We start from the raw sequence: 23,921 nt of genomic DNA on the forward strand, positions 1-23,921 counted from the left end.
TCATTCTCATGCCACATAACGCTGTAGTATTGCATTGTAATAAGTAGTATGAAAGAGCATACAAAAGGACATATATTTTAACTACATCCATTTCTAGTGATGGCTTTTGAGTTCTTCGGAGCTCTTTGTCTGGTTTATTTGGGGATGAGAGGAGATTCTCAGTTGTATCCAGATTAAGGATGCTTACTAATAAAATTATTTAGTATACGATCCTAATTCATATGCCGATTTGGCAGAAAATGAGCCTTACTTTCAAGGACACTTGCTTTGCATTCACAAAACATTCTCCATATGAAATAAAATGTAATAGATTAGCAGAAGGTTAAAAACTATGGCAACAATTTGGGAAATCAAATTTTACTTGAGAGTACTTTTCTGCCAGTAGAAAGTAACCCACCTTGCATGATTCCCTGACCAGGGCAACTAGCTGTATTTACTAGCAATACAGCTACTAATAATATTTACATAAGAAAACGTGACATTTGTAACTATTGTTCTGCATTACTACACTGTTCACCACACAAAGAAAACTCCTTGGTTTCCTGAGCTGTACCACAGTTGTGACACACCCTCCATCGCAAAGTACTAGAAAACCAAAGTTTCAGTTCACACGCTCCCTAACCCATGCTTCTGACCATATTAAATCCTCAGTGACCAATGAAACAAATAAACCATACATAAGAGATGCACAAGTGGATCATTCACAACTGCAGGAGCTTTCTGCAGATAACTGGGAAATCAACCATGAAGTCATCATCAAACACCAGCCCCCACCCTGGCGTGTCTCTTTTGAAACTGACTGACTTTTCAAATGCAATCACTAACACAGAATGGGTGGGTCTAGCATTAGGAGTCGGGGGGGGGGGGAGTCTTAAACCCTATTGCGTATGTACAAGCCCTTGGGCATACCTAAAGTAGCACTTTGGATCCCAGCCAGAGTGAAAGCATCAAACTCTCTCTAAATCCAAAGATGAATATTACATGGTTAGAATCAGAGGAAGAGTTTTCAGGTTTCAAGGGTACAAGGGCTACTTATTTTGGACCATGTTAGTGGGGAAATCGACAGGCATCTTGCCAAGGCCCGTCCCTTCAACCATAGCTATATGATCAGTATAATGACATTTGAACTTGTATCCAGTATCCTGACATGTTTTGCTAGATATGGGGACATTTTTAATAGATGTGAAAAAGAATGAGGGGAGGCCTGATCCTCAGAGAGAGAAATAAATAGCAGATCTGGCATCATGTTGAAGTGTTCTTTATCTCTGAAATATAAATGAGCCATATGTGAATTTGGGTGACCTTACACCAAATGCAAACATTCCAGAGGGTGGTGAGAATATCACCATTACTTTCTACTGGTAAAATGTAAGGCAGGGTAACAGGGATGTGGTCCTCACAGATGCTATAGCCTCTCAGATGCTAAGCCCAGCAGATTACCATAAATAAAACTGCTGAAGCCTTCCCACCAACTATGCATTGTTTGTTCCTTGCCCTTCCCCTGCTGAATCAGATTTGGGGGAAAATGCTTTCTCTTGTAGCCAACCAGCCAGCTCTCCATATGGAAAACAGACAGTTCACCACATGCTTGTCTGCAAACCCTGCTAAGTTCCCACCTATACAGTGGTACCTCGGGTTAAGAACTTAATTCGTTCCGGAGGTCCGTTCTTAACTTGAAACTGTTTTTAGCCTGAAGCACCACTTTAGCTAATGGGGCCTCCCACTGCTGCCGTGCCACCAGAGCATGATTTCTGTTCTCATCTTGAAGCAAAGTTCTTAGCCTGAGGTACTATTTCTGGGTTAGTGGAGTCTGTAACCTGAAGTGTCTGTAACCTGAAGCATCTGTAACCTGAGGTACCACTGTACTCACTCAGTGGGTGTAAAAATTTGCAATGCCATCATGAAGTCATGGCTTTTGAATATGATGCATTACATTCATGCATTACATGGATGTAGGGTGTGAATCTACTGGAGAAGCAGTAGGGCTGTGCTTCTGGCCCCGCCCATATGTCACATTCCTGGGCTAGCCCTGGCTTCAATGTCCACATACTGGGTGTGAAGATGCATGTTGAACACATGAGCATGGCTAGGTCAGGCACTCAACAGGTTTTGAATATGCACAAATAATAAGTGGGTAGCAGTGATCAGAAAATGGCATTGGCCAAATTAAGTTATTTGAAATGAAAAAAACATATTAATGCTACAGTTCTGCAAGCCACTGTCTCTGTACTGTTTGACAGACCTGCTTTCAGCTGTTATGGTCCCAGGCATGGAAGACTAGCCCTTCATTTAATGCTTAAAGCAGGACTGCCATGTCTGTATACTATTTGTACATGGTGTCAACCCAGTACTCAATTTACTGAGGGCAGGGATGATGCCCACTAGAGTTTCTGCCCCCTTTATCTTTTATGATGGCCACTTTAACTACTGTTTTTGGAAGGCTTTGGGGACATTTTTTTTTTGGGGGGGGCTAAAACTCAGTGGAGCCAGGAAGTGGTCCTTATTTGTTTCATTAAGGTCACTATGTTTCCCCCTGTAATTCAAGTTCCAGGTCAGGCTGCTTATTAGACAGCACTGCACTGGCACTTCTGTTCCGGAGTAAATAATCACCATGAAAAAGGGTCAGAGGCTGATAAATAACACAGAGACATATAATTATTGGGGACAGAAGTTAACCCTTATCTGTTTATGGGTCTGAGAATTACATCCGGGAAGTATATCAGTGGGAAGAGTGTTAGTTTTCAGAATACAATACAGTATTGAAATATTTTCTAGCCACCATGAGTGGTGGAAACACTTGCACTCTTTGGGCCACATTGCTCAGAATGCTTCACTTGGAGAAAGAACCCCTTTCTCCAGAGCAAGAATGGGGTTTTGTGAGAACACACTGACACTTCTGCTAGGATGCAAAATAGTGTTAATTCTGGGAGCCCCAGTTCCTTCCTCTGTTCTCTTGGGATTAATGTTCAGATTATTTAGTTTGTCAGGTATGTGTACAGCAGTTGCAGAATCCCCAGCCCAGTTTCACTCACTCTTCCGAGATGAAGAATAAAGATGGCATCCCTCCCCATTCCACATGCAGAAGTCAACTAGATTGGCTGTTGAATATTACTACAATGCTGGCAGTGTTGCACCTTAGGTAGCAGGCTAATTTAGGGTGGCCAGAACAGGCTATATAACATACACAGCTCTGTCCTCCAATAGACTGAACTGCCCAGAGGGCTCTTATGAACAGACAGGAGGCTGCCACTACTGCCCCAACATCTGCCACCTAAAGCAGTTGCCTCATTTTGGTAGGGCTGCCCCTGCTTACACACACAATGTATTATTTATCACTTTTTTGTTTTCTAAAAATTATAAAAGCGATGGCTCAGAAATAGTATAGTAGATGGTCACAACCCTGAGTGTTGTTCATGCATGCTGCTGGAACAGGAGTGAAATGTAAGTGAATTGTTGTTGTTTTCTCTCAGCTGAAGAATTACCCGTGTGTCATGCTGCAGGATTTCACTGCTACTGGCACCAATCTCCTGCATTTAAATGTCATGGCTGCTGGATAAATGCTGTGTTTGCCTTTTGTGAACAGTGAATTTCTTTTTAAACATGCCTGAATTTATTTGGCACTTAGTCTGCATGCTAAAGAGGCAATTTGCTTGGCTTCAGAAGTCATATATTGGCCCTGCATTGCTTATTTCAGGGGTAGGCAACCTAAGGCCCAATTGTCTTCTAAATCTGGATTGTGGACGGTCCAGGAATCAGCGTGTTTTTACATGAGTAGAATGTGTCCTTTTTATTTAAAAATGCATCTCTGGGTTATTTGTGGGGCATAGGAATTCGTTCACCCCCCCAAAAAAAATAGTCCGGCCCACCACATGGTCTGAGGGACGGTGGACCAGCCCACAGCTGAAGAAGGTTGCTGACCCCTGGCTTATTTCATTGGATGTTACAGAATTTATCATATTAATGTTCCTAAAATAGGCTGCTTTTCAACTTTTAATTTTAAGGAACACAAGGACTGGTCCTTGCACCTTAAATTCCCTATGTCCCCCCACTCTGGGCTGAAGTGCAAAATGAATCTCTTTTCCTTCCATAGTGCACTGCAACAAGGAAAATGCCTTGTGCAAAATCCATTCTTCACAACAGCAGGGTCCACCACATGTCATAAGAAATCCTGCGGAGCTTGATAAACCAGCTTTGCAGCAACTATGATGAAGGTTTCAGCCCTACCAAACCACGTAACCCAGGCAGTGTCTTGTTTGTTCCATGATCTCATTATGCATACATTTATGATTCATCTAGTTTGAATGTGTACATTAGTGGCCTATAATAATAGATGAGCCATAAAAAAGCAGTATTGAATTGATAACACACCTGCATTTCTAGAATGAATATTTTTCTAAAGAAGTATCATAGTGATGAAAACTGTGAAGTCAAACTATTGATATGACAGAGTCTGGGAATTCTGACAATATAAATGTCAAAAATGTTGAGAAAATAGTTTTCTGTAGATTTAGAAAACCAACAGGGTGACACTTTATTTTGCTGTTAATCCGCTACTGTTCCTGAGCATATGTATCAGATGTTGGCCAAAATCTACTATACTGCTAGAGAAGCTCTATGATCTTGATTACAGGATTTGACCTGGACTTGGGAGAGCCAGGCTCAAACCCTTGCTCAACCATGGATGACATTGGGAGCCAGCTACTATCTCTCTTCCTAACCTAATTTACAGGATAAAATGAGACTTGGAAGACTATGTATGCAGATGAAAACATAATAATAAGTACAGTGGTACCTTGGGTTACATACGCTTCAGGTTACATACGCTTCAGGTTACACACTCTGCTAACCCAGAAATAGTGCTTCAGGTTAAGAACTTTGCTTCAGGATGAGAACAGAAATCGTGCTCCAGCAGCGCGGCGGCAGCGGAAGGCCCCATTAGCTAAAGTGGTGCTTCAGGTTAAGAACAGTTTCAGGTTAAGAACGGAGCTCCGGAACGAATTAAATACTTAACCCGAGGCACCACTGTACATGCATCTTTCATTTTGCATAACACAGCTCATTTCTGATACCCAGTTAAATTACTGATAATGCCCTGTGATCCAGGAATGGAGATTTGCTTACAGAACCAGGTTTCTGCATGCACAGCTAGTACAGATGGAAATGTGAATCTGGATGTGTATCTGCACATGCCATGGTAGAGACACATCTCTATGTGCTGAGGGACAAATAGGGTCAGAACAAACGGGCAGTTGGAGGTGATAAGATGTACCCACTGTTTATTGTTATTGCTGCTTCTTGTTAGTTTCTAGCTCTAAAAAAAGAAAAGCCTGTTTGGTCTCTAGATAAACGACCAGGAGAGTTAAACGCAATACATAGGGGCCCTGTTAAAATGGCTGAAAGGATCTTTTAATGCAGATGAGGATGCGCATCCCTATCCGGACCTATTAGTTGTTGCAAGTGACTGACTGTACATGACTAAAGCTGGATCTCAGTCATTCACAGATGAGCAGAAAGGGAGCAGAAATACAAGGCTAGGTTCAGGGCTGTTAATATTTTGAGGTAAGAAATATATATCATAAAAATAATAGAGTATGATTTTAGGGGGAAATACAAAAGTATTCAGTTTACATATTATAGTCTGAAATCCGAATCTGCAGACTTATGACAGGTGGAACTTTTGAGAAGGGGGAATAAACGAGAGAGCAGTTTGTGTTTACCAAATACCCTCATATAGAATTGCATGCCAATGGCGGGGAGATGGCGGCAATCTTACTTCTTCCAGTTAGAGCTCAAAGCCAGAGGAAGTGCCTGCCTATTATAAGAACATGATGTCGCTAGAGGACAGAACAGTGGATTATGACTTCCCAGAGACCCACATTTTTTCTTATATGAAGGGAGTGGGGCCTGGGAACAGATGGCCACACAGGCAGACAAGCACAACCCTCCAATACTAGATTGTGGCAATTTTCTGCACTACACTTGTTCAAGCTATGGGAGTAGAGATTCTTATTTCTAATTTTGAAGCTATTAGCTTCAATAAGGAGTTCTACCTAATAGATGCCCAGACAATGGAAAGTCCTGAATAAAGATGTCTAGAAAGTCTGACTGCATCATGAGGAACAAATAACACAAAAAATCCATCAGAAGTTGAGCAATTTTATCCTCAAAATGTATAGCCAGTTGGGCAAAGAATGCCCTTGAACGTCCCAAAGATCTCACACCCATGGTGGGAGTCATCCAAAATAACTCCGTGGATTGGCTGCTAGAGGATGCAATGGAAGCTGCAAAATGAGCTGCACAATGAGGCTTCTTGCATAGTCCGCACTGTCATATGGTAGGCATGATTATACGCCCAAACCAGTGTTTGTTGGGTTTCAGAGTGAGACTTATGCCAGTTGTACTCTAGCCTTTGTCCAACTTGCTTCATAGCCTGAAGCTCTCCAGAGTACCAAGGAGAAGGAGCCACTCTGGCTCTACAAGATGGGAGAGTAAGTGATTGTGTCAACCGCCCATTACATCCTGCTATCCCACAGCAAAACCAGAGCTCTAACAGGATCATCAGCTTTATCAGCTGTAAGATCTGTCAAAGCATTTGGGAACCCCTCGGGTTCCATCAGTCTCTAAGGGTGGGCAATGTGAATGGGTCCACTACCCTTAGAGAGGGAGATTGCTGCTACTAGTTCAAACTTCATCAGGTAATGACCCAAAAATGACAAGAGAGTGCAAGAGAGTCATGTGGAAAGAAAACCTAAACATGACCCCCCTCTGTCAAAACAAGTAGCATGTACTGCTTTATATTTCTTTTTAATAGTACAACTCTCATAATTCTGGGCTTCGCTATCTGTGTCATAAGATGTGTACATTGTATAATTTCTTACATTAATGTTTTAACTCAGTAGATAACCTCCCAATGATCTCATTAGGCACTGGATCTTAATATCTTATAAGCATGCAAGACTAAGGCCATCTCTCTTCCTTCCCTCCCTGGCATGGCACCTCTTTAAGCAAAAAAAAATGTGCTGTGCAATAAGCCAATCATAACACAGCTCTAAAAGTTTAAGCTGTAGCCAATCAATGGTCTGCCCATTTAGATTCCGCACATTGATGTGCACCAGGAAGCAGCCAACACACAACATTGGGGATTTGTGCTGGTGGAAACATTTCTCCAAAAGTACTTTCCCTGTTTCAGGAAACTGGCACAAGATCAACCCAGCACAGGGTATCCCCAAGGCCAATTTCAGATTGTGTAAATTTGGAGGACAAGGTGCCAGATGGCAATTGACTGGTGGCTAATAGTCTGAATCACAAAGGAATGAGTATTTGGATGCATGCCATTTTAATCTTCCACTGTAAGTGGATGGTGAATCATATCCCCAACTCACCTCAGATTTTTAAGAGGCAATTTTGTTGCCCATCTACCACTTGATAGGTCACTGGATTCACAGATCATGCAATAGGTCCCCTGAATCACACTATTGGGACCATCTATTGTCAGTTGCAATAAACAGTTAACTTTTCTATCAGCTGCTCTGTGCTAAGTCTAGCAACATCATGAAAACATTAGTTCTCTAGACATATTGTAGTTTATCAGATCAGATGAGATTTGATCTTTGGAAGTGAAACTCCCCCCCCCCCAAATCTTCTTTTTTGCTCTCCACAATCCTTTGTTCAAAAATGTATGTGGGGGAATTTACCGTAATATATGAATCCCTGTGGACCCACATGTGGGTGAACAACCAAAGAAAATAGCTGGGTTCCTGGATTCAAAACATGGGGCTTTGCACACTCTTCTGCAGGGAGAGAGCCCCAGTAGCAGAGTTTAACTCATAAAGTTTAATGCACAAAAGTTAAGAAGCAGTATAGCATTAGGAATATGGGTTGTTAAACCCTTTTATCCTACTCGGCTGCACACAGCACCTGACCTCTTTCCACGCCTCTTGCAATGAGCAGACCACACATTGTTAAGTACGTTTAAAAAGCTTTACTTACAGATTCACAGTCTCAGTCTTGCATGATTCCATGCTGCAGCAAGGATAATACAGGCAAAATACGCTTGGGTAGAAAATAACAGAATATAGTTCCAAACATGTGCTGTAAGTTCAGGAGAAAGCTTACACATGTCCTCTTTCACTGGTTACATGATGCAGAGAGAGAGAGAGAGAGAGAGAGAGAGGGGAAGTAGAAATGCTTCACTTCCTTCCTTTCCAGAAGAAAGGGGGCATGACCTGAGTCTATCTAGCAATACAGTTCTGTGGTCCTTTAGCCCTTCATGCACTATGCTTGCTAGCTGTATTTGACTGCAATCTCCCACAATGTATTCCCACATAGACACAAACAGGCAGTCACATGGTGTCAAGTGCAATGTTCTAGGCAGGTCACCTTAACAATGAGAATCAATCCTACACAGAGTTTAAACAATGGGAAGCTTTTGGGGCAAATAAAGTTCAGGTATTTAAGCTCAGGTACTCATTGCTAAAGCACACCACTTCTGTCATGACTGGGTAAAAGGGGAAAGTTTTCAATGCATTACAGATGTTTAAGGCAAATTAAATGGGCAAAAAACCCAGCTAGGTCTCAGAGCCTTGTAAATCATTCCTACTGCTTCTGATAAATACTCTTAAATGTTTCCAGTCATACCTCTCACTGTAGGAGATATGCAGCAGACAGTAAACTCATGCCAGAGGTGCTAGATTCCTTCTTGTACTACCTTCTTTGCAGCTACTGACCATGTATGTTGTATAAACCTGGAATATATATTTTCCAGGTTCGCACAACATACATGTGTGACATAGAAACCATTGATATCTATTTGTTAGTCACTCTGGATATTTTTTTGGGTTTTTTAAGTGTAAGGATCATATATATGCCTCATACAGTTCTATTCTATACCTAAATTATGCAGGACTGGGAAATATAACCACCCACATACAAAGACAACCAGTGAACTCATGAAGATGGGAAACACCTGCAGTACACATACCACACTACAGTGGAACCTTGGGTTACGTACCGTCCTCCTTACGAACGCTTTGGGTAACGAGCTCCACTAACCCAGAAGTAGATGCTTCTTGTTGTGAACTTTGCCCCGGGATGAAAGCGGAAGTCTTGTGCCGGCGGCACAACACCAGCGGGAAGCCCATTAGCGAAAGCATGCCTCATGTTAAGAATGGTTTCAAGTTAAGAACAGACCTCTGGAACGAATTAAGTTCGTAACCAGAGGTACCACTGTATACACAGGAGATGATGCCACAGCACCCTCACTTTATCAGCCCCCACAACACAGCTAGCAATGGGCTTTCTACTGCCAGTCCCCAGGCATTCCTCCAAGTCGGGGGCTTCAGAACCCCTTATGTTTTATGTTACTACAGTGGAGCATGGCATATCCTAAGAGAAGTCACAAAACACAGCACTCACACAGCTCCCTGGGCAAGGGGCTTGAACGGCACTCACACAGAGAAAGAGACACATGCAACCCTTCTTGGCATAAGGGTTCAAGATCCACCTGGGAAGGGAAAGGTCTTTTTTTAACAAACAGGCGAAAGCAGAGACCAGGACATGCAACAAGGGTAGATACACACTGACAGCAACAGCCTGCTGAGGTTCACTGCGTGGTACACCAGTTGGGAAGCAGGAGATAGGAGTTCAATACTCCTAATCATACTTCCCATGCTGAGGAGGGGAGAACTATGTTATGGGCAAAAAAGAGGGAACACCTCGGACTCAAATTCACGCTGGAAATACCACAGAGCAGCTCCCCGCTTTTCTACTTAACAGGGTTTGTATACCAGTTAATCATCTAAGCCTGAAGTGGAGAGCTTTTGGCCCTCCAGATGTTACAACTTCCATCAGCCTCAGCAAGCATGGACAATGGTCAAGGTTTATGGGAGCTGTAGTTCAGCCACACCTGGATCCACTAAGATCCCCATACCTGCTCAAATTGGTTTATATAAAATATACATTAAATATGCTGATAAAAACCAAACATTAAGAACAAGCTGACCATAAAAAATATAAAATATAAATAAGATCAGCAGTGTTAAAAATATCTGTGATAAAATACAGTTACATATTAAAATGTTTGTCAAGTGTACATGTCTGGGTAGGCTCACCTAAACAATTTGTTTTTCTGCAGGTGCCAAAAATACACAGCAAAGACACTCACCTAATGTCAAATGGTCCTTGAGTTCCAGAGTCTAGGTCCTACCACACTGAAAGATTGGCTCCTTGCATGTGTAGAATAAAAATTATGAGGCATTTGTAAAAAGATCTGCACTTGTTCTGCAGATCAAGGAAATCAAATGTCCACATATGGAGTATGATAATCTTACCACTCAGTCACAGCAGCAGAAAGCAATCAGGTGCACCATGGGGTATGAGAAAATAAGAAGAGGCCTGTTGGATCAGGCCAAAGGCCCATATAGTCTAGCATCCTGTTCTCACAAGAATCTGGACAACCAGATTCTTTCCATCAGATCCCCCCATTCAGCATGTATGGCATAAGGCCAGAGAGGTATATTCCCATGTCACATACCTAATAGTTGAGTTATGGTCTCACTGTGTGGGGCTTATATACCAATTGGGGTGTCTTGTGATGGGGTGTTGAGTTATACCATATCCTGTGTTCTGTCACTGAGGTGTGGGCAGTGTGGTCATCAGTGCAAGGGAAGCTATTTTTACATGCGCCGCTCCTACTGAGATCAGTGGAAGAGTGAAGTTTTGTCACCAGTGGGGGCATGGCCATGGATTGAGAGAATAGGATCTGGTGCAAGTGTGTTCCTTTCTTGTGCATCTCAGCCAAAGACTGCCCCCGTTTCAGCTATTCTGCTGTTGTATTGGGGAAGCTTCACAAATCCGAAAGCCTCTCAGCCAGTATAACACCAGTATAGTATTGCACTCCAAATGAATAAAAATAAATAAATAATGAATGTATGAAGATGTCTAGCAAGGTATTTGCGTTTGTTGCAGCAAAAACATCAAGAGATACTTGTGGCACCTTAAAGACAAATAGATCATGCCACAATAAGACTAACAATAACAAAACTAACAGCTTAAGCCACAATAAATCTGTTAATCTTTAACATGTCACAAGATTCTTTGTTGAATGAAAAGGGTCTCAGTATGGGTGCTTTCTCAATAATAGTGAGATACTACCATTCTTCATCAGCTTGTTTTTAATATTTCCTTTCCTTAGTTTTCCCCAGAAGTGGTGTCATCCCTGGGAGTGTTTCAGTTTTGTCTCCCACCCAGTAAATGCCAGATTGCTCTCCCTTCCTCTCCCTGGGAAGTAACAGAAACAGCAAGCATGCTCTCTATCTCCAATTCAATATTTATTTAAATTTGTATCTCACCTAGAAGGCTCAAGCAGAAAATGATTTGTCTGAAAACAAATGAAATGTACAATTGCTGTTGGCATCCATAACTTTTACCAACTTTGATTGAGCCTACACCTTTTGGAGACAAGATGATTGGACTGTAGTTAGTCAACTCTAGTAATATACAGGCTAGATTATTGTTTCTGAAACGCATCTATAAAGTTCTACTGTCACAGCCAACCGCACAGTGCACATGGTACGTTAAAATACATTCACTGTCTCCCAGTTAATTTCCAAGTTCAGTTCAAAGTTCTAGTTTTGGCCTTCAAAGTCCTCAGTGGTGTGGGGATGGGGTATAAAAATGGTTTTTCTTCTCACATTTGAACCTGCCAGCCAGCAAAAGAATGTGTAGAAATCATTTCCCCAGGTGCCCCCCACCTTCTGAAGTTGAATGGGAGAATAACGGAGAAGATTTTTATTGGGTGACACTCAAATTATGGAACCCGCATTCAGTGAGCATCAACTCTTACCTTTTAGGCACCAAGTAAAGTCCAGCCCGTTATCTGGGGTGTTTAGTGCTATATGTGATCGCTTAATGACCCTTTATCTACTGGATTTCTGTGTTTGGTTGGTGTAATTGCATTTATTATACTGTATTAGCTTTATTGTACTTTGTTATTATAAGTCACCTTGAGGCCATTTTACACCAACAGGTAGGACAGAAATATTATTAAATCCATGCATCCACCTATGCAGTACAAACATACCCATGCCTAGTTAAAAGAAAACTTTAATGGCCAACAACTGTGGCCAGCAATTGTCAGTTTAAAACAAAAAGTAACACAGTGCTACCAAGAGGTGGCTTTAAAGCTTTCCAATTGTCATTTAGCCAAAAGGCAAGTCTATATAATGTGTTTTGTGGTTAAAGTCTGACGCACATATAGCATTGTTAGGCAGAACAGAAGATGTGTTAGTCCATTGTTACAAAAACAAAGAGCTCTGTGGCACCTTGAAGGCCTACATAGCATTCTGGCATGTTTTCATATTCATGAGCCTATATTTCATAAGATCCTTTCCCTGGTGCCTTCCTCCACCCCCATATTATCTTTCCTTCTTTCCTTCCACCTTCCTTGATGCACACACTCCAATTTGGGCTGCTCTTTGAAACAGCCACATTTTCGCCCTAGCTATTTGCTGGATCCTAGAATAAATATGTGCACTGTGATTTCTAGACAACTTCTGGATAGGCTCCACAGGCATTTCCAAGTTGGCTTGTGGGGGCTTTTGGCACTGTGTCCTATCATCACCTGCTAAATGCAACACAGCAGCCTACTTTCCTGGATCTAGTAAAATCATCCCAGTAGGCTGAGGCTTGGTTGCAGCAAGCAGTTCCACAACTGCAAATGGGACCTAGCAACTGCCTCAACTCTCCTTGTAAGTCTAAAGACTAGATAAAGCGATTGGCTGTATGCCTGAGAAGAAAGTTGGAAGTAAATTTTCTCTGACTGCTTCCTACCTTGTCAATCAGAAAAGGAATAAGAGAATATCAGCAAACCAGTTGAATCAGCATTCAATCCATTTTAAAGCTACTGCAGAAACTTGTTAAGATGGCATGCTGGACTTAAGGTGGTCTGGTTCTGTCACATAACTCTTCAACACATTTAGACAATAGCCCTGCTAAATTTAGTTAAATCATGAATAGCTTTATTGGATTGGATTACATCTATCAGTGATGCACTTGGAGGGATATGTTGTTGGCACCTGTCTGTCTCAAGAGACAATGGTCTGCACTTCCAAGGGGGAAGTCAAACTATTGCATTAGTAGCACCGAAGTGACCTCCCCAGAGTGCAAGTTTAGGCAGTGTGTATGAAGGTCCTGGGCTGCCCAGATAACAAGACCCCACTCTTGGTCTCACTTATGTAGTCCAAAGGAAAGCAGAGCAATACATTTGACACCAGCTTGTCTACAGCAGTTGCCAGAAGGAGGCATACAAGCTTGTTGTAGGCATGGCTGGATGCGTCATGAAAACATAGCTGTCATTTCCTTCCGAGTTATCATGTTCAGGACCAGTACTACCCTTAGGAAGAATGGGGCAGCAGCCTCAGGCAGCAGATGCTAGAGGGTGGGCAGGGAGTGGGTGGGAGGTGTTGGGGAATAGATGCAAGTATTGGTGTTGGGGACAGATGCGTGTGAGTCATGGAAGGCTTTCCTTCAGGTGTGGTGGATGCTATCTGTTCCCAGTGTTGAAGTAAGATCTTATTTCCAGCTTGGTTTTCTTCTTTCTATATGTGGAATGGGGAGGGGTGCCATCTTGGTCTTTCCCCAGGTACTGGTGGAGGAAGGCAGGTGTGTGTGGGGGGGTGTCAGCTGTGAGGGCGGGTTACATTGCTGTGCCATCCCCAAGCCCACCACACGCTCGACGTGCTGGTGGCAGGCAGCTAGGGACGCTCGCCACGCAGGCAGCTAGGAGCAACCCCCTACGCTCGCCGTGCGGGTGGCTAGCCCTGCCCCCACGCCACTCAAGGTGCCAGGGCAGGTAGCTCTGCCCCTGTCCTCAGGCAGCAGAATGCCCTTCTGAACATGTTTATGAACATATATTTATCTAGAACTATTTTGCCTCGTGTTTAGTCTGTGACATCAGTGGAAGGAGGCATACAAGGCACCATCCAACCGTTTTAGGGACTCCACTCTAGATTTGTGTAGGGTTTTCTCCTTAGCCTGTTCTTCTCTGAGGATATCCCACAAGGCAGCAGAGGTTTAAGATCAGAGTTTTCCTTCTCCTGGATGATCTACTTTCCCAGGTTGATGAGCCCCATCTGCCCCTCACTTCCCTCTACAGCATGTGCAAAAACCACCTTCTTGACCTTTGGACCCTTCTTGACCGTTGGACCTTTGAGAGTGTTCTCCTCCTCTCAATCCATCAGAGCCTGTCCTTCCATGCAGGGAAAGTCCCTAACTTGCCAAGGATTTAATACCCATTGGCTACCTTCACCTGGTTTAGCCAGTCGAAGCCATGTCCCTGGGTGTAGCTGCTGTCATATGCTTACAGCTTCTAGGAGCCACAGGTGAGAGCTGAATGCTGGGTGGGGACCAAAGGTACTACCCCTCCCCTAACACCCAATACATCCCCTGGAGGGGTATATCAACTAGATAACCTCAGCTGAAAACAAAAGCAGACTGTAAACCTCCTGTACTTTTTGCATATTAGTTGTGATAAAACTGAGGCCTGAAGAAGAGTGGGGAGAATGACCCCTTTTGTAGAAATCCTTTTTATCATTCAACTTTGGGGAACGTGGGAATGCATGGCATGAGAAACTAGTGTGATTCTGGGTTTTGGGTTTGTTTGTTTTTTTTAAAAAAAAGGTTCAAGGGGCTCTGTACCTCACTTTACATGGCCAAAATACATTTTCCTGCTCCATAATGGAAAGGGATCATTTTGAGAAAGTTTTGATCAAAGGGGACAGCATCACAAATATTTGCATAATTGCTGCATTTCAAAGCTTAAGAAGCCAAGGCTGCTTAAGAAGCTGGGCATAAATCTAGGACTTCTGCCCATCTTAATATCTAGGGTAAGGATGTATATTTACTGACATGCTCCAAGACCTTCTTGGAGGCCAGAGAGGGGGGATTTGGAGATGTGGTAGTTACAAAAATAACCCAGGCCTCCTGTGACAAAAAGAATTAAAAATAGACTCGCTTAGCTAGCGGTTTCCAACTCTGGAGCACACACAGCCTTATGGTAAAAACTCTGGTCATTAGGCAGTGAATGGCCTTGCCTGTAAGTAGAGAATTTTCAAGAAGGGAAAGGAAGGACTTTGCTGTCCTTAGGAACATTGCCTTTCATGAAAAAGCAGCTCTTTTTCTTGTTAATGAACTGGATGGAAAGTTAAACTATAAACAGGGCTGCAGGAGAAGAAAAGCCTCTAGGTCAAATATACAAGCTTTCCTGATGTCAGAAGGTATGGTAGGGGGGAAAACCTGCAAGTTGCTGACTCTGGGGTCTTCTCATTTCAACAATACTATATTCCAAAGTAACAGATTTGAGGACTAAGGTGGTGATTTAGGGACAGCACAACTGGTTATCCTCCAGTAGCTGTCTCATACCACACTCACATTACACTGAATGATTAAATTCCTGCAAGTTCAGCTGATAGTTTTATGTTGTAGTTCACCTGGTTTGCAACAGTAATGCTATTCAAATGGTTTGAGATAAAAGGCCATACCGCATGCTTCTTTTGTTTCCTTTGTTTATAAGCCCCACTATGGTTAAATTCAGTGGCAATTCCTTCGGTTTGGTCACAGTCTTTCCCTATGGAGTAAAGGACATGATGGGACCACTAATGTTTATTTTATTTAAGGATGCAATCCTAAACACACATATTAGGGGTTTCTCTTGGGGCTTACTCCTTCCTAGTAAGTGTGCTTCAGATCAAATAAGACAAAAAGCAGAATTCCAGAATGCCCTCTATTCTATGGGTAAAATTGTGGTGAAACTGGTGTCATTAACTGACAATGAACTGAACACAGGCAAGTTTTAATCCATGATATTTTACCATGCACGCACACTGTATTTCCCCATCACCCCCTCAACCTAATTATGTAGCATAACTGTCACAGAACCAACATGCTTAAGTCTAATTAATGCATGAAAGGGTTAAAAGCATAGAGCAAGCTGTCCTGCCAGGCTCAGCGCACCTTTGGAGGGAGAAGGTATTCAAGCATTTGTTCCCCTCAGTCTACCTAACAAGCTCAATGTGTGAGGAAGTCTGAGCTAGTTATCCAAGCTCATATTGGATGGCTTTCACAAGCCACTCTTGAGTTTGTATATAAATCATTTCACCACTTGGGAACTAAACTAAGTTTTACTGTCTGTGCAACTGTGCATACTGATGTATGGAAAAGCACATGAACCTGACCTTTAGAGAGTTTGTAAGGAAACCATTTTTAACTTACTAAACATATGGTATTTTCCTGTATTGGCAGAATAGGAGACTATTTCGGAACTTACTTGGAAAGGCATTTTTAAAAGGTCTAACTGCCTAAATTTCCATGCTTTGCTTTGCTACATATTTTGTGATTTTAAATACCTGCTGGGGTTCTCTCACCAAAGAGTGCATTCCCCAAACTTGGATCTTGGCAACCAATGAATGCTTTTATACACACACACATTCTTCTGAATCAAAAGGTTGCATATGGAAAGGTGCCATGCAGGATTTAGCCAAAAGCTAAGTAAAGACCATTTTGGTAAGTCATATGGCTAGCCTAGACAGAGAACATGCCAGAGGTGCTAGTGGACAGGCAAAATTGGTTCCTTTTCTCCCTCTGTATAGGCCATTAGGTACTATTGTAGATTGCACAGTGCTCTTATTATGTGACATGTGCATACACCATGTTTAGCACACCTATGACTTGCACAGCTTCCTTCCAAGATATTGCAAATAATTTAAAACTTCCTATAACTGGGATATGTGGCATATTCACATATTTGTATGAATCTGTATTATAGATCTTCAGTAGGTAGTGTGTGTTCCTTTAAATTAAAGAAACCAACTATGTGGCCAGTCTCTAAACACAGTCTCATTTTAAAAAGAAAAAGAAAAGGGGGAAATAATGCCCTGTCTAGGCATATTATTTTAATGATGGCAGAATAAACTTTTCAAGACTTGAGGATAAACTGTTAGCTTATTGAGTGTTATGTAGAGTAGGAAAATTAGAAGGTGATTTCACACAGCCTGCTTTTCCTCTATGGTACAAAGTATTCATAACTATGTGGCAGGATTCCCAATGGAAATGTTTTTTTTTTTTGAGCAAGACCCAAAATTACTAACATGGCCCTGAGCACAATTGTAGGCTAAAAATAAAAAAATATGCAAAGAAATTAATATACACTGAGTTTGTGAGTTTTATTCCCAACTTGCTCTTTGAAATGATAGGTCTCCTCACCCAAAGCATGTGACAGAGAAAAAGACAATGGGAGCCTATGAATGAAAATGAATTACTGGGGCCATTCAAAAGGGGCAAGTAATCAGTCAGGGTTTCGAAACTCAACCCACTCTCTTTTTAAAGGAAAAGCCATAGCCATTACAGTGGTACCTCGGGTTAAGTACTTGATTCGTTCCGGAGGTCCGTTCTTAACCTGAAACTGTTCTTAACCTGAAGCACCACTTTAGCTTATGGGGCCTCCTGCTGCTGCTGCCCCGCCGGAGCACAATTTCTGTTCTCACCCTGAAGCAAAGTTCTTAACCGGAGGTACTATTTCTGGGTTAGCGGAGTCTGTAACCTGAAGCATATGTAACCCGAGGTACCACTGTATTGAGTAACTACCACTACCTAGCGGTTTCATACTCCGGGAAGACTAAAAAAACCTGCATTCACCACCTAATAAGCACCAGGTACAACCCTGCTAGAGGGCTTTTTGAAACTTCCTTTTGGAGGGGGGCAGGACTGGAGGATCTCAGAACTCCAAATATGGAAGCCAAGGCAAAACATCCCCTCATATCCTAATCTCTGATAGAGAGTTCATTCTCCAGTTTTCTTTTTCTGTGATATCCATTTGGGTTTAGTGATAAACACTGGCAGTGAAGGCCCACTGGCTTTCCACGGGGCATGACATCCAAGGCTCCTCCCCTAAGGAGAGGACTGAAAACATGTTTCATTTATCTCAGCCTTCCCGCTCCTGTTTTTAAGATCGATACCTTATCCTTCAGTTTGAGTGCAGGGCCTAATTACAAGTTTTTGACACGACGCTGCAGTCCTCTGAGTGAAAACCACAATAATGCCAATCCTCCATTTTCTATTCCCATCAACTCAACAGCCAGATTGGGGGGCTCGAAAAGTGTTCATTTAGCGCGCCAAGTTCTCGGGTCCGCACAAGGCCAGCCAGGCTCTCTTGGTCAGACGCACGTCCTCCTGCTCGCCCCTCCTCACCTTCCTCTAAGCCCACAAAGTAGCGGGGAGATCCTTGGCTCTCATCTTCTGCTGCCTTTACAGGCTCGTAGGGCAGCCTGATCACGTGCCCCTGCTGTGTTTGTCTGGCCTTGGAGAATCTAGTCTACGCGTGGAGCCGGAGCTCGCTTTCCTATTTACATTCCGCCTGCCCTGGGCCTAAACGAGAGGCCAAGCAGAGCTCTCTCGCTCGCTCCTGTAGCATTTGCGCTGCGGTTCCCCACCGGCTCCCTCCCCCCTCCGTGCGAGACGTGGGAAGAAGGAGCGAGTGGAGAAGATAAAAGGGAGCTGCGTGCGGAACAAATGTGCTCGAGGGTGGCTTTCGGTGGCGGAGCAGAACCTTGTAAATGAGAGATTTCCGTTCACAAGACTCCGCTTCCACGATTCCTGTCCTGCCCTTGAACTGCCAGGCGAAATCTCTGCGTCGTAACCAGAAAGTAAATCAAATCGAGCCTGCCTGCCTGCCTGGCTCCGGGAAAGAGCGGGCGAGCAACGCTTGGCTCGGTTGCTAAGTGCTGAGAAGTGGAAGGTTTCTGCTTCAGCCCCAGCCAAGCCGGTGGTCTGTTTGCCAGGCACTGTTTACTCGGCGCGCCTGCACAAACGCGCTCGCTGTTTACTAGGCAGAGCTGGCCCGGGGGCTCTTATTTTCACCAGCCTGCCCAGAAGCTGGGGAGCTGGGGGCTCCTCTGCACTTGGCAACCATGCCGACTCGGCGAGGGCGCAGAGGGGATCACGTCCTTTTCGCCCCGGATTAATTATTTCAGAATACTTGCTTCTCCCACCACCCCTCCCCTCCCTTCCTCAAATCGCACAGGCCGTTTGGAGTCACACACTGCTGCTAAACATATGTTGAAGGGAAAAAATGAGCAGGGAAGCCTCCGTTTGACGTCCTAATCGTGGGGATAACTAGTCCACTAGAACGGCCCTTCTTGTTTACCACGAAGTAAGGTGTTGGGGTTCCGTCCTTCTTGAGAGCCGCACCCTCTGATCGAGAAGCCTTCGTGCCCAGTCCCGGGAGTAGGGAGTAGGGAGAGGATTTGTGGTTAAAGCAGGACGGAATAAAAGCAGCTTTCTCCATTAGACTGGAGCAAGGCTATGGTTTTATTTAAAAGAGCCCAAGGGAGCACCAAAGAGCCCACCCCCACCCTTCCGTGGCGAACGCACCATCGTCACCGGTCAAACAGGCTTTGCAGGTTTTTTGACAAAGCACAGCTAAAACCTGAAAAACCTGTCTGCACTGGCACAATGCTCAGGCGGGGTGGGAGAGAAACGAGTGCGCACCGGCGAAGAAAGAAGATTCTATCGCCCTGCTTCCAGACCTCAGAAGACTAAAAGGAAGAAAACATCTGTCTCCAGCTCATACGCACCAGATCTCAGCCCAAATATTGAAAACACGTGCTGGCGTTTTTAAGCACTGCTTCAAATTCAGTCCTGAAGCGATCTCGGGTACGTGCTCTCCCCCCCCCCCGCCCCATCAGTAAGATTAATTGGCCCTGGGAAGGCGCTTCCAAACTTCTACTTTACAGCTCCACTTGGTATTTATTTGACATTGCTCATCTGTTACCGCCTCCCAACGATCCACAAGCCATTTAAGTCCGAGAACTTCGACAGATCGCTGCTGGAGTGCAGGAAGAGCCTATGCCGCATTTATCTGGAAATGTCATTCATTTCAATAAAAAAAAAAGTATTTCCCCCTAATCCTTACATTCCACTGAAATGAATAAGAGTTACTTCCACACAAAAGGGTTTGCCACCCGAGGCTTCTGGCGTCTTAGGTTTCAGGACTTTCATCCAGCAGAGTGGTGGATCGGGCTTCCCAGTGAATGCGTTTCGGCTGCAAGGGTGCCAGCAAGAACTTGCGATTTAATTAGCACGTGGTGGAAGTCCTTTAACCCTCCTGGGTTAGGAAGTCAAACCAAACGCCGCTTGAGAAAGAAGTCAACACCTTCGGCCAAACTACGGGTCCGCGTGGGTAGGTGCCGTGCGGCCTTGGGGACCACTGCACCCGCTTTCTAAATAGTCAGAATTGGCTCTCCCGCTCCTCCTCCTCCTCCCCATCGGCCCCACTGTAATCCGATTAGCCCCAGTGCATTTAAAGAGGAAAGTGCCTGGTGCCTGCTTGCCTTTAGAAAAGCAGACAAAGGTCTAGAAGGCAAGGCCTCGGGACCGACCGCAGGAGGCTGATGTCTGTTAATATTCAATCCGGAGCCAGATAACAGGTATAAGAAAGACGATTCTCCGCATTCCCACTATCAAATCACCATGCAAACCTGAATTCGCTCCTCAAATTTGACCACGATCAAGCAAACATAAAGAGAAAACAAAAAACAAATGAAAATATGAAGGACAAACGTTATTTCTCTCGAGATAAGACGGAATTCCCGCGTCATCCCAAGAGTTTAATGCACAGAACCCCCTTTGCAAACTGCTAGGAATCAGATAAGTACTTCAAAATAACAATAGGAAATACGATATTTCCTGGTCCGCCTTTCTTCTTGCCAAACAACGTACAGTACTTGAGGGCCGCAGCCCCTGAGGCATCTCGAGATAATTTCTGTTTGGAAATCAGGCTAAAATTACATTTGCATTCTGAGCGGGTGGCGGGATTCGACTAACACGGTTCTCATTACGTGTGTCTGGAGGTGAAAGAGCAACTGCGTTTGCGACCCGGGTGCCTTGGCAGCAAAAATCAATCGTCTCGAAATGAAGAAGCATAGAGCTCCTGAAAGCCCCCTGCCCCATTTCTTCAGCACAAATGGAAGACTTGCTCCACTCACTGCTAAATGTTAACATGCTGGCGGACGTCACTCATGCGCCTCCTGAGCGCATCTGATCAGAGGTCAGAATTTTCCTGACCTTGTCAGTCGCAAACAACCAAATCTGGCCCTTTCCACTTTTGTACGCACAATCACAACGATGGATACTCCATTTAACTGGCAATCAGACCAAGCAGCAAAAACAATTAAGAAATCAGTTTGCCTTTAGAGACGATGGGCACTTGCCTGGAACAAAACTGCACCACCGGCTTGGATCCAAAACACACTACCTAGAAGTACGTAAATCTCACTGAAATCAGTGTATGCAAAGCGCGCCCCCCCTTACTATAGACATTCTTGCTACGATTTATCGATTTCTAATTAACTGGGATGTGGTTCTGGGTGGCAGTCTTTTCCTAATTTTGCATTTTCTATTCCAAAAGGAAAATATTTGCTCTTCTTTAAAACAAGACTGCTACGAAGCGCTGGCAGACAAGGCAAAGCTCTGGCAACGTTTAATTTACACACACACACACACACACCCTCTGTAAACCAGTAGATTTACAATCTCATGTATTATGTTCATGCGACAATTTGGAGGGGGTGGGGTGGGGATCTCACCGCTGACTTGTCCGCATATTTGGGGCTGGTAAAGAGAGAGCACGCGAGGCCTTTTCGCCTCTCTAAGCAGCATCCCAGTACCACGACGTGCAATTATCAGCCCCTTAAAATAGGCGACCGCCACGCTGAATTTCATTTGCAGTCTTCACAAAAACAAAACAAAAAAATTTCTTAGCACTTTAGGGCAAATCTGACTGCGTTGCGTGTACACGGGGGCGGGGGATTTCTGGGGTTTGAGCAGCAGGGCGAGGGGGGAGGTAGTTTGGAACCGATTCAAAGGGCTGCTGGTTCGTCCTCCCTTTTGTGACCAAATTTCCAGGCAGTTAAACTTCTCCGACGGCTGTGACATCTGTAGTGTGCCGTTGGCGCATCAACTCTTTTCTTTTCCCTTCCAGCAGCCCAACCCCCTTCCATCCATCAGCAAAGGTGATGGGTGGGGAGGAAGTGAACAACAACATCAAACAACCGAAAGGGGGAAGAGGGGGAGAAAGGAGCACGATGGAGAGAGGGGTGGGGGGTGGGAGGCACAGACGCATAAAAGCTGGCAGGCAGGGAGAACCAGAGCCACTTGGGCCCACGGCAGCCTCTAGTCCGCAACTCCGCTAAGCAGGGAAGAACCCCTGGATTGAAGCCCACACCAAGATCCACCGGGGGGGGGGGGAGGTTTCGATGCGAAGCTAAAATGCTGCCATGACCGGAAGAGTGTGGTGGCTTTTGCCTCCCCCGTCCCCAGTTAATGGGAAACGGTAGGGGTGGACCTGATGGAGAGGACACTTTATCGACGGCCTGTTCCCAGATCCAATCTGACGCATTATTCCATGCGCTCGCAGCAGCTTGAAGCCCAAATCCGCAAGGCTTTGATTCCTGCTCGGGTCTCTCTCTCTCTGTTTGTGTGTGTCTCTGAAACTCAGCCAAAACTCTCTGGCGAGGTTTCCTTCCTGCTCCCGGGGAGTCTCGAGCAGCCCCCACCCCACCCGCTCCGAGCTCTTTGGCCTCCCCGCCCTGGTGGCTCGGGGGGGGGGGGAGAGGAGGAGAGGAGGAAACGGAGGAGGGGGGAGGGAGGGAGGGAGGGAGGCCGCGGCGGAACTTTTCCTTTCTCGCTTCTCGGGCTTTGTCCACCGGCTCCCCCTGCTCCCCTCCCCCACGCGGCAAGCTGCTTGACATTAAAAGCGGGCTGGGGGAGGGGGAAGAGAAGGAAAGTTAACAAGCCAAATGGAGCGGGGAACAAGGACACTGAGCCAGGGAGAAAAGGCAGAAGAGAGACCCACTAGTGTCCGGCTGCAAAAAGAAAAAGAAAGAAAGAAAAAGAAAGAGGGAAAGCCTTTTAAACGGCCCGGCGAGGCGGCTGGGAAGGAAGTGGCAGCCGAGAGGGAAGGAGGCTGGCTGCTGGAGGGGGAGGGAAGACGAGGCAGCGCCATCTTTTCGTGTCACGCAGCAGGCCCAGAGACTGACTGCCTCACGCGGCGGCGGCGGCGGCGGCTGTGTCTGTCTGCCTCGCTCGCTCGCTCGCTCTGCAAAGCGCGCCCTTAGGCAGGCCGAGAGGTGGAAGCTCAGGGCCGCGCAAGGCACAGAGCAGGCGGCAGCCGCCCCCGCCGCTCCGCCAGCCTCCCGCGCCGGCCTCCCGCTCCCAGCCGTGGCTGGTGCGGAGCTGCGCAGCGAGCCCGCTTCTTCAGAGCAGCTCTCTTCGCCCTCGTCGGCTGGGCGAGCGAGCGCTGCGGCGAGAAGAGCGGGAGGCCCGCGCCGGGCCGAGAGGCAGCGCTGTCTCCAGACGCCGCGGCTGGGTTTCCCCTCTCCCACCCCCGCGCTGCCGAGACTGCCGGCTGGCCCCCTTTCGGTTCTCACCGTGGGCGGCGGAGGCCCCTGGCCTCAGGAGAGGAGCGAGGCGACGCGCCAGGGCGGGCAGCCAAGCGGCAACTTCCCGCTTTGGAGAGGCCTGTCTTCGCGCCCCCCCTCCTCCTCCCCCCCCCCGGCTTAGCCTGGCCGTCAGCAAGGGGTCTCCTCGCTCCCCGCGGCGAAGGCCTCGGAAGCCCTGCCAGGCCCGCGCCCGCCCGGGTGGCGTTTCCCAAGCGCTCCTCCCTAGCCCTCCCCCGCCAGCCAGCCAGCCCTGGGGCGGCTGAGGTGGCTGCCGCCGGGCTTTGTTCCTCGCGCCTCTTCCCGCCCTCGGGGCAGGCTTCGCTGTCCCGCGAGCTCTGGGGCCTGTGCCAAGGAGGACTCGGCGAGAGCCGCCGCCTTCCCCGCAGGAAAACACCAGGTCGCTTGTCCCGCCGCCCCGGGACGGGGCCAAAC

At 45.7% G+C, this 23,921-nt stretch overlaps 1 long non-coding RNA gene across 4 annotated transcripts in view; it reads right to left on the reverse strand.

Moving 5' to 3' along the window:
• The window catches only part of LOC309340258, a 62,566-nt gene extending 38,916 nt beyond the window's left edge, over positions 1-23,650 (reverse strand). For all 4 annotated transcript variants that reach the window (XR_014155895.1, XR_014155896.1, XR_014155897.1 and 1 more), the window contains exon 1: positions 23,478-23,650. This is a non-coding gene — a long non-coding RNA (uncharacterized lncRNA). The remainder of the gene's footprint in view (positions 1-23,477) is intronic.
• Positions 23,651-23,921: the final 271 nt, after the last annotated feature.

This window comes from Podarcis erhardii (assembly GCF_964252035.2).
Source record: "Podarcis erhardii genome assembly, chromosome: 4".
Taxonomy (NCBI): Eukaryota; Metazoa; Chordata; class Lepidosauria; order Squamata; family Lacertidae; genus Podarcis; species Podarcis erhardii.